The 13,702-nt window shown below is 33.2% G+C and overlaps 1 protein-coding gene across 5 annotated transcripts in view; it reads right to left on the bottom strand.

Annotated features, from left to right (window-relative positions):
* Positions 1–7,910: 7,910 nt before the first annotated feature.
* The window catches only part of LOC135220502 (RING finger protein 145-like), a 344,353-nt gene continuing 338,561 nt past the window's right edge, over positions 7,911–13,702 (bottom strand). For 2 of the 5 annotated variants that reach the window (XM_064257646.1, XM_064257650.1), the window contains 2 exons: positions 10,981–11,070; positions 7,911–8,087 (listed from right to left, as the gene is read on the bottom strand). The gene's annotated coding sequence lies outside the window, so the exon portion shown is untranslated. The remainder of the gene's footprint in view (positions 8,088–10,980; positions 11,071–13,702) is intronic. The other 3 variants (XM_064257645.1, XM_064257647.1, XM_064257649.1) reach the window with 2 other exon arrangements.

Genomic DNA, 13,702 nt, shown 5'->3' with positions numbered 1-13,702 from the left:
TCAAGTCATGCTTATGCTCGATGTTTTTCACGCAATCAGCAGCAAGGTAATGCTAAAAATACACAGAATGTTGCCAATGATAATAAGAAGAAGAATCCACATTATCACAAAAATAAACAAGTAAACAGTATCTGCCCAGAATCAGAAACAAACAAATTGGGCCCCGGGGAACTCAGTTCCGGGTCCATCTAGCCAAAACAATCAAAGTCAATCAAATTTTGCCGGGTGTCCAAAGCAAAGCAAAATACCATGTAATTAACTCCGGGGGGGGGTGGGGGGGGGGGGGGGGGGGGGGGTGGTGATGTTGGGGTTGTCTGTATTAACATCTTTTGAATTAAAAAATAAATTTAATCATCTAGAAGACTTATGTGAAACAGAATTTTCCTATGAATCACACAACGGTATCCAAAAAAATCAGTGCAAGATCCCGGTAGACTTTCATAGAATTCACACAATAATCAGAAATGATGAATTACCCCCTACTTTACATGCCATAAATCTAGAATATCAGCCTTTTACATTGTTATTTGATTCCGGTAGTCCACGTAATATCATGGACTTATGGACTCAACACTTGTTGTTTTCGAACTTCCCTGTTGAGAGGTCCGGAGTGCGACTTTCGGGCATTGGCAATAACGAGCTAAGTGTAGTAGGCGTAACTCAAATTCAGTATAAGGTGGGATACATCTCAATGTGCTGTAAAACTATAAATGTGTCGGTAAGCAATTTATAGTTGTACAGCACATTGAGATGTATCCAGTTGTAATTGTAGGATATCCCTACATGTGCATTCAGAATATTATCTTAGCTCCTGCCAAAAAGGGCGTGTTTATCAAAGGAAAATTCTACAAATCTTCAAACACATTAAAATCCGTTTTGGACAAAAAAGAGACATAGAAGAACTAGTCGCCTGTCTCATGAATCAAGAAATTGTCCAGGCAACCCAACAGAATTCTCGCACACCCATAATTGCAGCTTGCACGCAAACTCTCGAGCCAAATGCACCCTAGAATATTTCGGTGCGTGTCAAGAAAGCTCTGCCGGGGTCTGAAATTTTAATCCTTCCAGACACTGAAAATTAACGGACTTTCCGCGACACAAGCATTATGCACTGTTGACTCACAACAACCGATTAACATTGAAGTCTATAACCATTTGAATACCAATCTAGTAATCCAGAAAACTCAACATATCGCGAATATGGAAGTGTATAAATATTGCATTATTACCGTTGCTGAAATTAATCACTCTCAACCTGTTGTTGACGAATCCCTCTTACAATCTATCAAAAGTAAAATCAGTAAAGACATTCAGAAGTGGAGATCCAGCAGAAATTTTTTGATCTTTTAACTAAATATCATGATGTTTTCTCCACTACCGAGGGATCTCTAGGGAAAATGGATGTCATTGAACACCAAATACGGTTAAAGGACAAGCATAAAGCTATTTACGTACCTTTGTATCGATACCCTATAAAATTTCAGAATGAGATAAATGACGAAGTCGACAAGATGTTAGAGGAAGGAGTCATTAGGAAATTGAATAGCCCTTACAATTTTCCCTTAATTGTTGTACCCAAAAAAGATCGGACTTGGCATATTAATGATCAGAATAAGAGAATTGAATTTTTACAACATCAAAATGAATTAATTTTCTCTGAACTTCACAGGCAATTGGAGTCAATAAATCAGCTTATGACATTGGTGAACGAACATTCCAGTAATATAAATCAGATCATGGATGTGCAATACTTACTTGCAACTTTAGCATATTACAGTTCCAAGGTAGATTCAATATCCATATGAAAATTTCACATTTTATAGAGAAATCCAAAGATTATGTGAAAGCAATCACGCTAGCTACAAAGGGAGTTTCTTTTACCGCATCTGTTGCCAATCAAAGACTTAACATAACTTTAGAGAATGTGCATGAGAAACTTGGTTATACTCTTTTGTTAGAAGCACATAGAATTGAATTTTTTTATTATAGCTTAATTTCAGTAAGCGTGGAAAACTACAGAATTATGACCAATATTCCCTTCGATTCTTCTGATGATGGAAATCTTACAAAATAGCTCCGTTTCCCACTTATATGTCAAATAGCTCATACCAGTATTATCGAATCTGTCTGGCTATGTATTAATTTCCCCTAATAAGGAAACTTTTTACGTCAGAGACCTGAACCTGTTCGATCAATGTTACAATGTCATGAATAATAGGATTTGCACGGCTGACTCCTTTGAATTCCACAATATATCCAAGAGTTCATGCGAGTTAGACCTAGTCCTTATCGGTTCTCATTTCCATACAAACGAACAATTTCTCGATCGACTTTACCCTTTTGACAAATATAAGTTCGCTTACAGGCTGAATAACAGGACCTGGCTGAAGTTCACTGTTGAAGAATTTAAAGTCTTCTCGCCCGGATGGATCAGCTGCAACTTCACGACTGTTCGTCGCTGTGGGGACGGCTGCAGTGAAGCAACGACCAACTACACCATTCGAGGAATCAGCACCATCATAAGGGAGAGGGCTTATTTTGCAAATCATTCTTGGGGTAATACCCATAAAAACCCAATCCCAGCACTCCCTTTGCCTTTCAACCAGAAGGTAGCCCACCAGCTGACGCAATTGGCTACCATGGACCATACTCCCCTCGCTTACGTCGTTGAAGAGGATCTTCGTGTCTACAGTTTTTTAGCAGTGATTCTGGTGACGGTGGTGATTCTCCGCATTGTGAATGTATTCGCTTGGTGTAGAATGAAGGGAACAAGAATGGCTAATCAACAGAACGTCAGAACCCGCCCAGACAATCTCCCTTATGCCCATTAAGGCATTGATTTGAGAGCAATCTGAAACTGGCCATTTCTATTGACTCAAGAAAGTTGTTTGGAAGTGTGAAATGCGCGAAAAGTTGTTAAGACCTGGCTAACTGTGTAGTAGAAACCTCCTTGACAGAGCATTCCATATGTAAAGTATCAGTAACAGTATCAGAATCCGTATCAGAATCAATATCGTATATCTATCAGCATGCTTATTTGAAGCATATAGAAGTTAAACAAGGAATCAATATATATCTGTGGATGTACGCACTAGGAATCTGTATAAAGTGCACATATTTTAATCACAATTATTTGTATCAGTAATTTGAATCAATATATACATTTATTCATTTTATCAGGTAGCACCTATATTCAATCTGTTACCTTGTATCTTATCACATTTTGGTACCATTCATTTTCAATTAATTTTTATTAAAACATTTAATTTTTTTTATTTATATGTATTTTTTGGGGGTTATAAGTATTTTCTATGTGATTTTTACATATAACCAGTTAAATTTTTCTTTAGTCACTATATTGGTAGTTGTATGTTTACCATATCTTGTGTATTTATATCTAAAATCACACTAATATACATCACATGTTCCGGCAATCTTTCCAGCCTGGCTAGTATTTTGTGTTTTGTTGTGTAGCTGACCGAGCATTATGTAAGAGTTACATTGAATAAAGAATGTATGTATACATTCTGTAGTGTCATGATGTTACGAGTAACTAGGCCAGAGACCAAGGAGGTTAGGAAGGAAAGATTGGCGTCACATCTCGGTGTGTGAAACACCCTGGGGTCAGCAATGTTTATGCTGACGATAATATCAATAATGCCTTCTCTGGGGAGAATAGTGTCGAGTCCCATGAGAAGTCGTGCGTGACTGACCCAGTTACTTATTGTTATTGTTAATTCATCTATGATTTGTAAAAACGAAATGTATATCAGACTTCATCTTCTCCTCTTTAGCTTAAAGACCCATCAAACCTATTTTGCAACTCTCCACGATGTTAAGATAGAAGAATATATCTTATATTTTGTACTATGTGTTCCAGCGACATCAGAAAGAAGCAATTGAACAAAACTTAAAGAATATCATCACAGTCCAATAAGACTGAGTTAAGAATGAAGGTATTTTACCAACTGACGTTCTATATCTATATATCTTATATTATACTTGATTAATATATTATTCTATATATAAATATATATATATATCTATAAATATAATATATATATATATATATACTATATATAATATTATATACGTATATATATATAATATATATATATATATAATATGATATATATATATATATATAGATAATCGTATATATATATATATATATATATATATATATATTATATAATATATATATATTATCTAATATATTATATGTATGGTATGTTATAATAAATTTAAAATAATTAATATATATTATATATATAATATTATATATATAATATATATATATATATATATAGATATATTGGTCGGTATATATAAATAATATATATATATCTATAATATATATATATATATAATATAATAGTATATATAATAATATATATCGTAATATTATTATATATTTATATATATATTATATAAATATATATATATTATGTATCATTATAATATACACACATATATATATATATATATTTATATATATATATATATATATATATAATATATCTTATAATACAACGTTGTTTTTTATATATATATATATATATATATATATATATATATATATATATATATAAAACAACGAAACTCTATGTGAAATAAGAAAAATATTCATTGTTCCGTTTTAATAGTATAAAAGTTTTCTTCCTTGAAATGAGCCCAGTGGTGTTTGCATACAGATGTTACCATAGTAACTTCATGTAGAACGATTAACTACAACGTAAAATTAAGCAAACTGGCATTTCTTTCAGTAATACTGACTTTGTACGAATATTTAGTTCAAGAAAAGTCTTAATATTTTAATAAATTTATGAAAGCTGCTTTTGTGCTTGGAGAAATTTATTCATAGCTCCGTTTTAATGATATAATGTGTGTATACACACACACATGTGTGTGTGTGTATGCACACATTATATCATTAAAACGGAGCTATGAATAAATTTCTCCAAGGACAAAAGCAGCTTTCATAAATTTATTAAAATATTAAGACTTTTCGGAACAATGAATATTTTTCTTATTTCATATAGTTTCATTGTTTTAGTACTAGTAGTATACTACTATGATATTCAGGGCCTCTGTAACACGGTTTTTTGGACTTTGCTCCTTATCAAAGCATCGGATGTAGCTGAAAGTTGACATATGTTATATTTTACAACCACACACAAATTTTGGCAGCATTATCAATGACCTAAACCTGATAGTTTTAATTTTCATAGAGTAAAAATTATCCAGCCGGTGCCATGGCCAACGATTACGAGCCAAGAGTCGAAAAACATTCATTACCTAAGCAAGGTAAACAACATTTGACGAAATGTTGCCCCTCCCATACCACCAGACAGAAATTCATTCACCTTATTCCATCGCTCTGAAACCCATAGCAGTCAATAATGGCTAACAGGATTTGGAATTTTCCCCGTGGTTGCAAAACTGCATTTGTCTTACATTACAACTTGCAACTTTTTACAGTCAAGAGAAATGCTGTCATAAGTTACGTAACGAGTGCGTTCGAAACCTTTTATCTGAGTAAATTGGCCCCGTCTTCAAAAAAAAGTCACTTACATTATAAGTACCAAATTTATTCAACCCACGTAATGCAGAATACATTCAAAATTTATGTGTAAATATAATGTGTATTCTGAATAAGCGTTATATTTATGAAATGCATAGATAAAAGTTATTGCGAAAAAAAACAGTGTTACAAGAGGCCCTGACTCTCATAGTAGTTTTCGACACTTTAGCACTATTTTCGGTATTTTAGTACTAGTAGTACTAGTTTCAGTGTTTTAGTACTAGCTTTGGTCTTTAAATATATATAAATGATGCATTCGTCGATGATACGAAGACACCTTTTGCGACTGTCGTCAGTAGTTTTTTTCTTCAATGGGGTACTTGGAAAATCTGCTAAAATTAGTCTGTTTCTTGCGTTCTGGAAACAAAGGCGTCGAGATTTTCTATTTATGAACTTCGTGTTGGTTAAGTTAAAATGTTATTGAAAATAACGGCATACTGGGCTTGATTTTATGTTACGATTAGAGTAAACATATTGGGTCATTGTTTGTTTGTATGGTGTTTTTACGTTGCATGGAACCAGTGGTTATTCAGCAACGGGACCAACGGCTTTGCGTGACTTCCAAACCACGTCGAGAGAGAACTGTTATCACCAGAAATACACATCTCACACCTCAGGGAATGCCCGAGAATCGAACTCGGTGCCACCGAAGTGCAGGCCAAGACCTTACCAACCACGCCACTGAGGCGCTTTATTTAATTTTGTTGTGAACAGCATTTTAAACTAGAGGATTTTTACTGCTCCTCCTGAAAAAGTTGCCAACTAGTCATTTTTCAGTTTTCTTATACAACTACTTTCATGATATCCTCCACAAACGAAATCAAGAAGACAGCCGAAATAGATTAAAATTCAAATGGTATTGGGAGAATAATGCTTCCCATTACACGTAAAGGGAAGGTACATAACATTAACTCATAAGTTCATGGATATCCGGGTGCTTGGGAGAGATATTTCCATTTCACCCCTTTCTGTATGACAGGTTTCTGAGAGTGCAAAACTAGCCATTCAACTGCCTAAAGGTGTGTCCACACGGTCGAACAATGTCTGACGGACAAATATTGTTACCATATCATAGGCAAAGCAGTATGACGTCATAAGGGTTGAATCTATGGAAGTAGATCTGGCAAACAGTGGTACCAGATGAGGTTGTATACCATTGCTTTTACTCTGCTCACAAGGCAAAGACCGGCAGACAATTGTTAATTAGTAACAATGTTTGTCGTCGGACTTGTTCGCCCATGTGGACGCCACTTAATTCTGCTGTATAGAAAGTACAGACCCGTTGTCTAGAAAGGGGTTGGATGGAGTTCTGCTTTATACCCGGAGTTATCCATGAACTTTGTAAGAGTGACTATACACTGACAGTGCTACGTGGGCAATGACTATAGTTAATTCACTAATAGCGAACAGAGTATTAAACGTAGGTCATTGGCTGTCTTATGTTATTTACTCTTCCCAGAGCGTCCATAATCTAAGGAAATGTGGCTAACAAGCATACATCTAGCCACATCGCCAAAATAATAGGCTAAAATAAGATTGATATCATTCGGTGACAGTAGAATAGAAAATAAATTTAGGCCAATGGCTAAGACCCGGAACCTAAAATTGAGAGGGGATTAAACTTGAATCTCAACCTCTGAACAGTAAACCATTGGTCACATTTCTCACATTGATCTCCCCAACTTGCTTCTGATAACCAATCATAAACTTCAAACACTAATTTCATAGGACATCCAAGCTCGGAGGTGGGGGGGGGGGGGGGGGAGTGTCAACGACACAAACCACGCCCACCCAAAAAAAAATTCTGGAAGTCCATATTTTTTGTGACTATCCTCTTCATTGAACTGTACTTAAAAAGTAATAAATAATTGTTTTTCTGTTAGGTCAAAGTATATAACAAAGTAATAGCCACTGGTATTGTTACATAACTGAATCAATTAAACTGAAGAAATATTTTTGAAATTTCAGTGCACACTTTTTAACAAAGTAAAATTCTGTTCACCAAAGTCAGTACTTTGAATAACAACTAATCGGGTAGAAAGGCATAGACCGCATACCAAATTTTTCTTCTTAATATAACTAAAGTAACACTTTCAAGTGTTTCATCTTTTATATATATCCTATATATGCAAAGACAAAAAAATAGTAACTTCATTACTTTATTTCATAAGACCTTCTTTGTCGTCCAAAGAGTTATTACAAAAGTCTACTACCCTATCACAGACATTTTGAGTTAAAGATATGTACAAAGGTTTACAGATACACAGTATATATTACACTGCTCCCATATATGTATAAATACTATTACAAATAGTAAGATTATTAAAACAATTAAATAGCAGGTCGCACACAGCGTCTACAAGTTAAGTTCTATAGTTGTCTGGGTAAGCAAATCCAGAGCGCTTCCAATCCTCACAGGATATAGTCTTAACAAGGAGCAGTTGCTTTCCAATAGTACTATATCAGCGTCATCGCTATGGTCTGCTGCAGCTACACCAAGAGCCTGTGCATAAGAATAGTTGGTTGGTTTTAGAACATACTAAAAGTGTCAGTGACAAAACCTTCTCTGACGAGTGAAAATAGTCTAATCAGTTAATCTCAGCAGCTATTCTCAAGGGCCATTATAATAGTACTAATATCGTATGAGTAAACTAACATTAACAATGCCATTTTTATTGTTGGTATTTCAAACTGCCATGAAGATCAACAGGAGAGGGTGACATCCTTTCACATACTGAGCAGGGCAATAATCTTAAACTGAACTGCATCTAACTAGTCTTACATAAACTATCAAAGGTGCCATCTATCTAAGTACTCAAGTCTTAAGGGAATTGAAACTGCACAACTCTGAGTGAAATACTAAAAGTTATGGAACTCAGAATAAGAAAGGGGTTTCAGAAACATTCTTCAAGAGCTGGAGGAAAGGTGGTTGAAGAGAAGTCACTGAACCTATGTAATGCAAAGTGAACTGCCCAATTCCTAACCAACACGAAAGCTTCTCCAAGATCCTACGAGGGTTGTGGGGAGGGGGAGGGGAGGGGTGTTGTAGAACAAGTTAACTTCACGTTAACGAGACTGGCCGGATTTGAGTGACAATTTCCACTAAAACTACGGTTTAACCAGCCTATTAGAATTACATGAAAAGACCACGAAAGCAGTGTCAAATAAAAAAAAAATTCTAAAACAACCCTAGACCTAGCTAGTATTACCTGTCTAGTTCCTATTTACTGGTGGGAATTGAATTCTAAGCTATAAAAGTATATGTCACAGATAGCTACCCTACCCAATTCTAAACCCAATTCTCATCAAGTCTGAATATATAGCTTTGTTTCTAACCTTAATCTACTCCCAGCATCCTTAATTAAAGACTAGTGTTGCTTACCAATATTCCAACCCCTGTAGTACTATATCAAATCAGCACTTTCTTCGCACTATATCCTAAATTTCAAGTAACATCGAACTTCCCATAAAAGTCCTAGCTGACTACACAAACCTAGCACTTCTACCCAGAGTTATTAGTTGGTCGGAACTTCCCGTTGTACATGGTGACTAATAAGTCACCATGCACAACTAACTAGTCTACCTTTGCCTGACAGGTGGCACCACCACCCCGGCAAAGGTGGACTTGGGAAGTGGTTACAGAACACATTTGAAATTAATTTAAAAAAACACTTAGAATTCACTTTTAAACAAGATTTACTTTAAAAATTCCTTATAAACAAAATTAAATTAAAAATTTTACTTTTAAACTAAATTCACTTTAAAAATTTTACTGTTAAACAAAATTTTTCTTTAAAATTTACTTTTAAACAAAATTTACTTTAACATTTTCTTTTAAAACAAGATTCACTTTGAAATTCACTTTAAAATTTCATTTTTATTTACTTTATTTTACTTTTACACAAAAATTTACATTACAATTTTACTTTTACACAAAATTGACTTTAAAATTTTACTTTTACACAAAATTGACTTTAAAATTTAACTTTTACACAAAATTGACTTTAAAATTTAACTTTTACACAATATTGACTTTAAAATTTTACTTTACACAATATTGACTTTAAAATTTTACTTTTACACAATATTGACTTTAAAATTTTACTTTTACACAATATTGACTTTAAAATTTTACTTTTACACAATATTGACTTTAAATTTTACAATTTTACACAATATTGACTTTAAAATTTTTACTTTTACACAATATTGACTTTAAAATTTTTTTTACTTTTACACAATATTGACTTTAAAATTTACTTTTAACAAAATTGCCTTCAAAATTTTACTTTTAAACAAACTGCTTCTTCAAAATTTTACTTTTAAACAAATTGACTTTAAAATATAATTTTAAACCAAGTGTACTTTAAAATTAACTTTTCAAACAAACTTTACTTTAAAATTAACTTTTAAACAAACTTTACTTTAAAATTAACTTTTTACAAAGTTTACTTAAAAAATTAACTTTTAAACAAAGTTTACTTAAAAAATTAACTTTAAACAAAGTTTCTTTAAAAATTAACTTTTAAACAAAGTTACTTAAAAATTAACTTCTAAACTAAGTTTACTTTAAAATTAACTTTTGAACAAAGTTTACTTTAAATTAACTTTTAAACAAAGTTTACTTTAAAATTAACTTTTAAATTTTTATTTTAAAAATTTATTTTTAAACAAAATTTACCCTTAAAAAATTGACTTTAAAAATTGACTATTAAACCTTTGAAGACAGAAAATACTTACTTTCAACCAAATAAATTACTTTCACAAAATAAAACTTTCACAACTTTCTTACTGTCCAAAAAACTTCTCCATTACAATGACTTACTAACCTTTTGAAAGTAAATTCTAAAGAAATAAAAAAAAATTAAACTTGAAAAATAACGAAGTTTAAATCATATGAGGCAAAAGTTAAGTAAGAGTTAAAGTTAAACTTAATTTAAATCCGAGTAAAATACGAAATCTAAGCATTAGTTTGAATCCACAAAAAACTAAAATAAAATAAAATAAAAACTACTAGATTTACTTTACAAACTTACAGAAACTTTTGATGCTAAAATTAAAACTAACAGATTATAAAATGTTAACTTTCAAAATTTCAAAAAGTTTTTAAAAATCACAAGACTAAACCTTTCAAAATTCTTAACACCGGTTTTGAATTTGAACAAAATTAATTTAAGCCAGATGCATACAAAAATTATTCTGAGAAGAACTTTGCCAAAAAGAAAAAAAATATATAAATAATGGAACTTTATAAGATGGGAAAACTAAAATGTAAAAAAAAAGCTATTTACGAATTACGAATTAAAAATCAATGGAAGTTACACTGAAATAAACCTTGTACGTAAAGATTAAGGGTTGCGCAAATCACTGTCAACCAAAAACAAATACCAACTCACCTACCCTGTTGAGCCAGCCATAAGGTACCGGTACATCCAAGATATCTCCAGTTGTAATTATGGACAGCTTACTTAACGACACACCCAGAGCTGAAAATAAAAATACTTAAAGCCCAAAATGTTCTAGCAAGTAGAAATAAACAATGGCTGAATGGTGGTTTAGAACCACAGGGGGCAATTCTAGGCAGTAACTCCGCACGGATTGCAAGGAACGTTCCAGCGAGTACGACAACCACTACGGATTGGGGCGTCAAACTTATTTCACCAGGTTTAGTACTAGCCCCTGAGGGTACAGTTCAGGAGGTAAAACTGCTGGGGAAAACCCGCAATGCCATAGTCCAGGCCGCCGCGTAATAGTAAACTTCTTAGCTCAAGGGCCACAATATCAAAATTGCCAACAGTATTTTCACTCACCTACACAGCCAACTCGGAAGAAGCCACTCCTGCACGCCAGAAATTTCTTAAATCTGCAATGTCTATTCACAATACTACCCGACTATCGCGCCGTTACACAGCAACGGCCAAGATCCTCAAAACGCAAATAAACGCAGGAGTCGAGTTAGTACCAACGAAACCCCAAGCCATGGACCTCTCAACACTGGAACGGATGCTCTTGGAGGGTAAGTAACGGACCGCGGAGGGAGCTGCCTCCTTATGGGACGCCCCTTTATCGTCCTTTCGACACCGGGGACGTTTGCTATTATTATTATTATTATTATTATCGGAGATACAAACGACAGTTATGTATATCTGTACTAAAAATCTATCTTCATATATATATATATATATATATATATATATATATATATATATATATATATATATGTGTGTGTGTGTGTGTGTGTGTGTGTGTGTGTGTGTGTGTGTGTGTGTGTGTATGAATCACGGTAAGTGATATGAACATAAGATGTATATATATATATTATATATAATATCTACTATAATATATATATATAATTATATATATTTAATATATATAATATTTGTATTATAAGATATAATATTTATATATATCTATATATATTATATATATATAATATATATGTATTATAGTATTCTAATCTATATATATATATATATGTATATATATATATATATATATATATATATATATATATATATATATATATACGTATATATAATTGTAGATTTGTTTCTCCGTTTCAAGACTCATGCTACTATGAGTATTTTATTATTATTATTATTATTATTATTATTATTATTATTATTATAACTTCAAAAATACAACAAAATAAAGATTCACTCAAAAATGAATTTCCCGGGTGCAAAATCAAGATATAGTATGCTACACTCTGTAAAAACTATCATTGAATTTGGTTAAGTCTTCTTGGATATATACACATTTATCTTTTTTAAACTGTTTTGAGAAAAATGGCAAAGGATGAGATGTGAAAGGTTTGGAAACTTAACACGAATAATTTCCGGTTGAAATCTTGAATGGGACAATTGAAAACATGACAAGAATAAAGTAAAAAAAAAAAAAAATGTTTCGTTATGTGGAATTGGAGTTCGGACCGGGAACGAACTTGTACCTTCATTACCATATAAAGACTTCCTTGGTACTTGCTAACGGGTTTATCCAGGTCCTGCACGCTCCCATAGAGCTCGAATGACCCCCATTTATCAAATTAAGAGTTTATTCATCTCAAGAGGTATTTAACCACATTGCAAATTACATTCATTTCAAGTTTGATCTTTTGTAGAATAGTTCCGCACGGACTGCAAGGAACGTAACCACGGATACGACATCCACTATACTCTGTTTTTTTTTTCATGTCCATCCGTCTGTGGTGTATGCGTATGGTAAATCTGCGTCCCGGGCTTTAGATAGTGTCATTCAGCTTATAATATATTCAACAATAATAATAATATCTTATTTCGAATATTAACGGTGTAATTAGCATACACTAATTTATTAAAACACTTTTCAGTTGCAAATGTACGCCCAGATATTCTTTTATTTACCATAAAAACTTACAAAGCGTGACTATTTAAAGCCGGGACGCAGTGTTACCAAGCGAAAACACCACAAGCGGATGGACAGATGGAAAAAACAGGAGTATAGGGATTAGGACGTCCAATGTATTTCGCCGTGTTTAGTACTGGCCCCCGGGGATTAATTACAGTCGTCCGAATAAATATTACTTAAATTCTTGTTCAGAAGGTAAAACTGCATGGAAAAAACCGCAACTGCCATATTCTAGGCCGCCGCTGGAATAGTATACTATAGATCTACCACAGTTTGATCTTCCATATCATCGATTAAATAAAAAGGTTTCAAGTTTCTTTTCTAAAGACGTCAAATCTTCACTTAATGTGCCTCTGTTTAAGAGGAACCTTGTTGTCTAAACTAGGGGCTGCTTATTAAAGGCTCTGGAAGACAGACTGAGGACGAAAAACGCGGCTCTGCCAACCTCAAACAATCTGTACTTGTCTTGTAGTTACCAGGTCGATTTATTGGTTGTATAAAAACTGTAGTAGCAGGTCCCTCAAATACCGAAGATCGAGAGCCGGTCTTAACAACTTGATTTGTCAAAACACATAACTTGAAAGTTATTCTGGCCTTCCGGGAGCCAGTGCATATCAATTAAGCAGGGGTAATCCTCTCCCGTGGAGCAATGCCTTATATTAGTCTAGCAGCACCAGTTCATAACGATCTGTGGTTTCTTGAACTGTACGGTTTGGTAACTCAGAGTACACC

Source organism: Macrobrachium nipponense, chromosome 2 (assembly GCF_015104395.2).
Source record: "Macrobrachium nipponense isolate FS-2020 chromosome 2, ASM1510439v2, whole genome shotgun sequence".
Classification (NCBI taxonomy): Eukaryota; Metazoa; Arthropoda; class Malacostraca; order Decapoda; family Palaemonidae; genus Macrobrachium; species Macrobrachium nipponense.
This window is presented reverse-complemented; position numbering and strand designations above follow the sequence as displayed.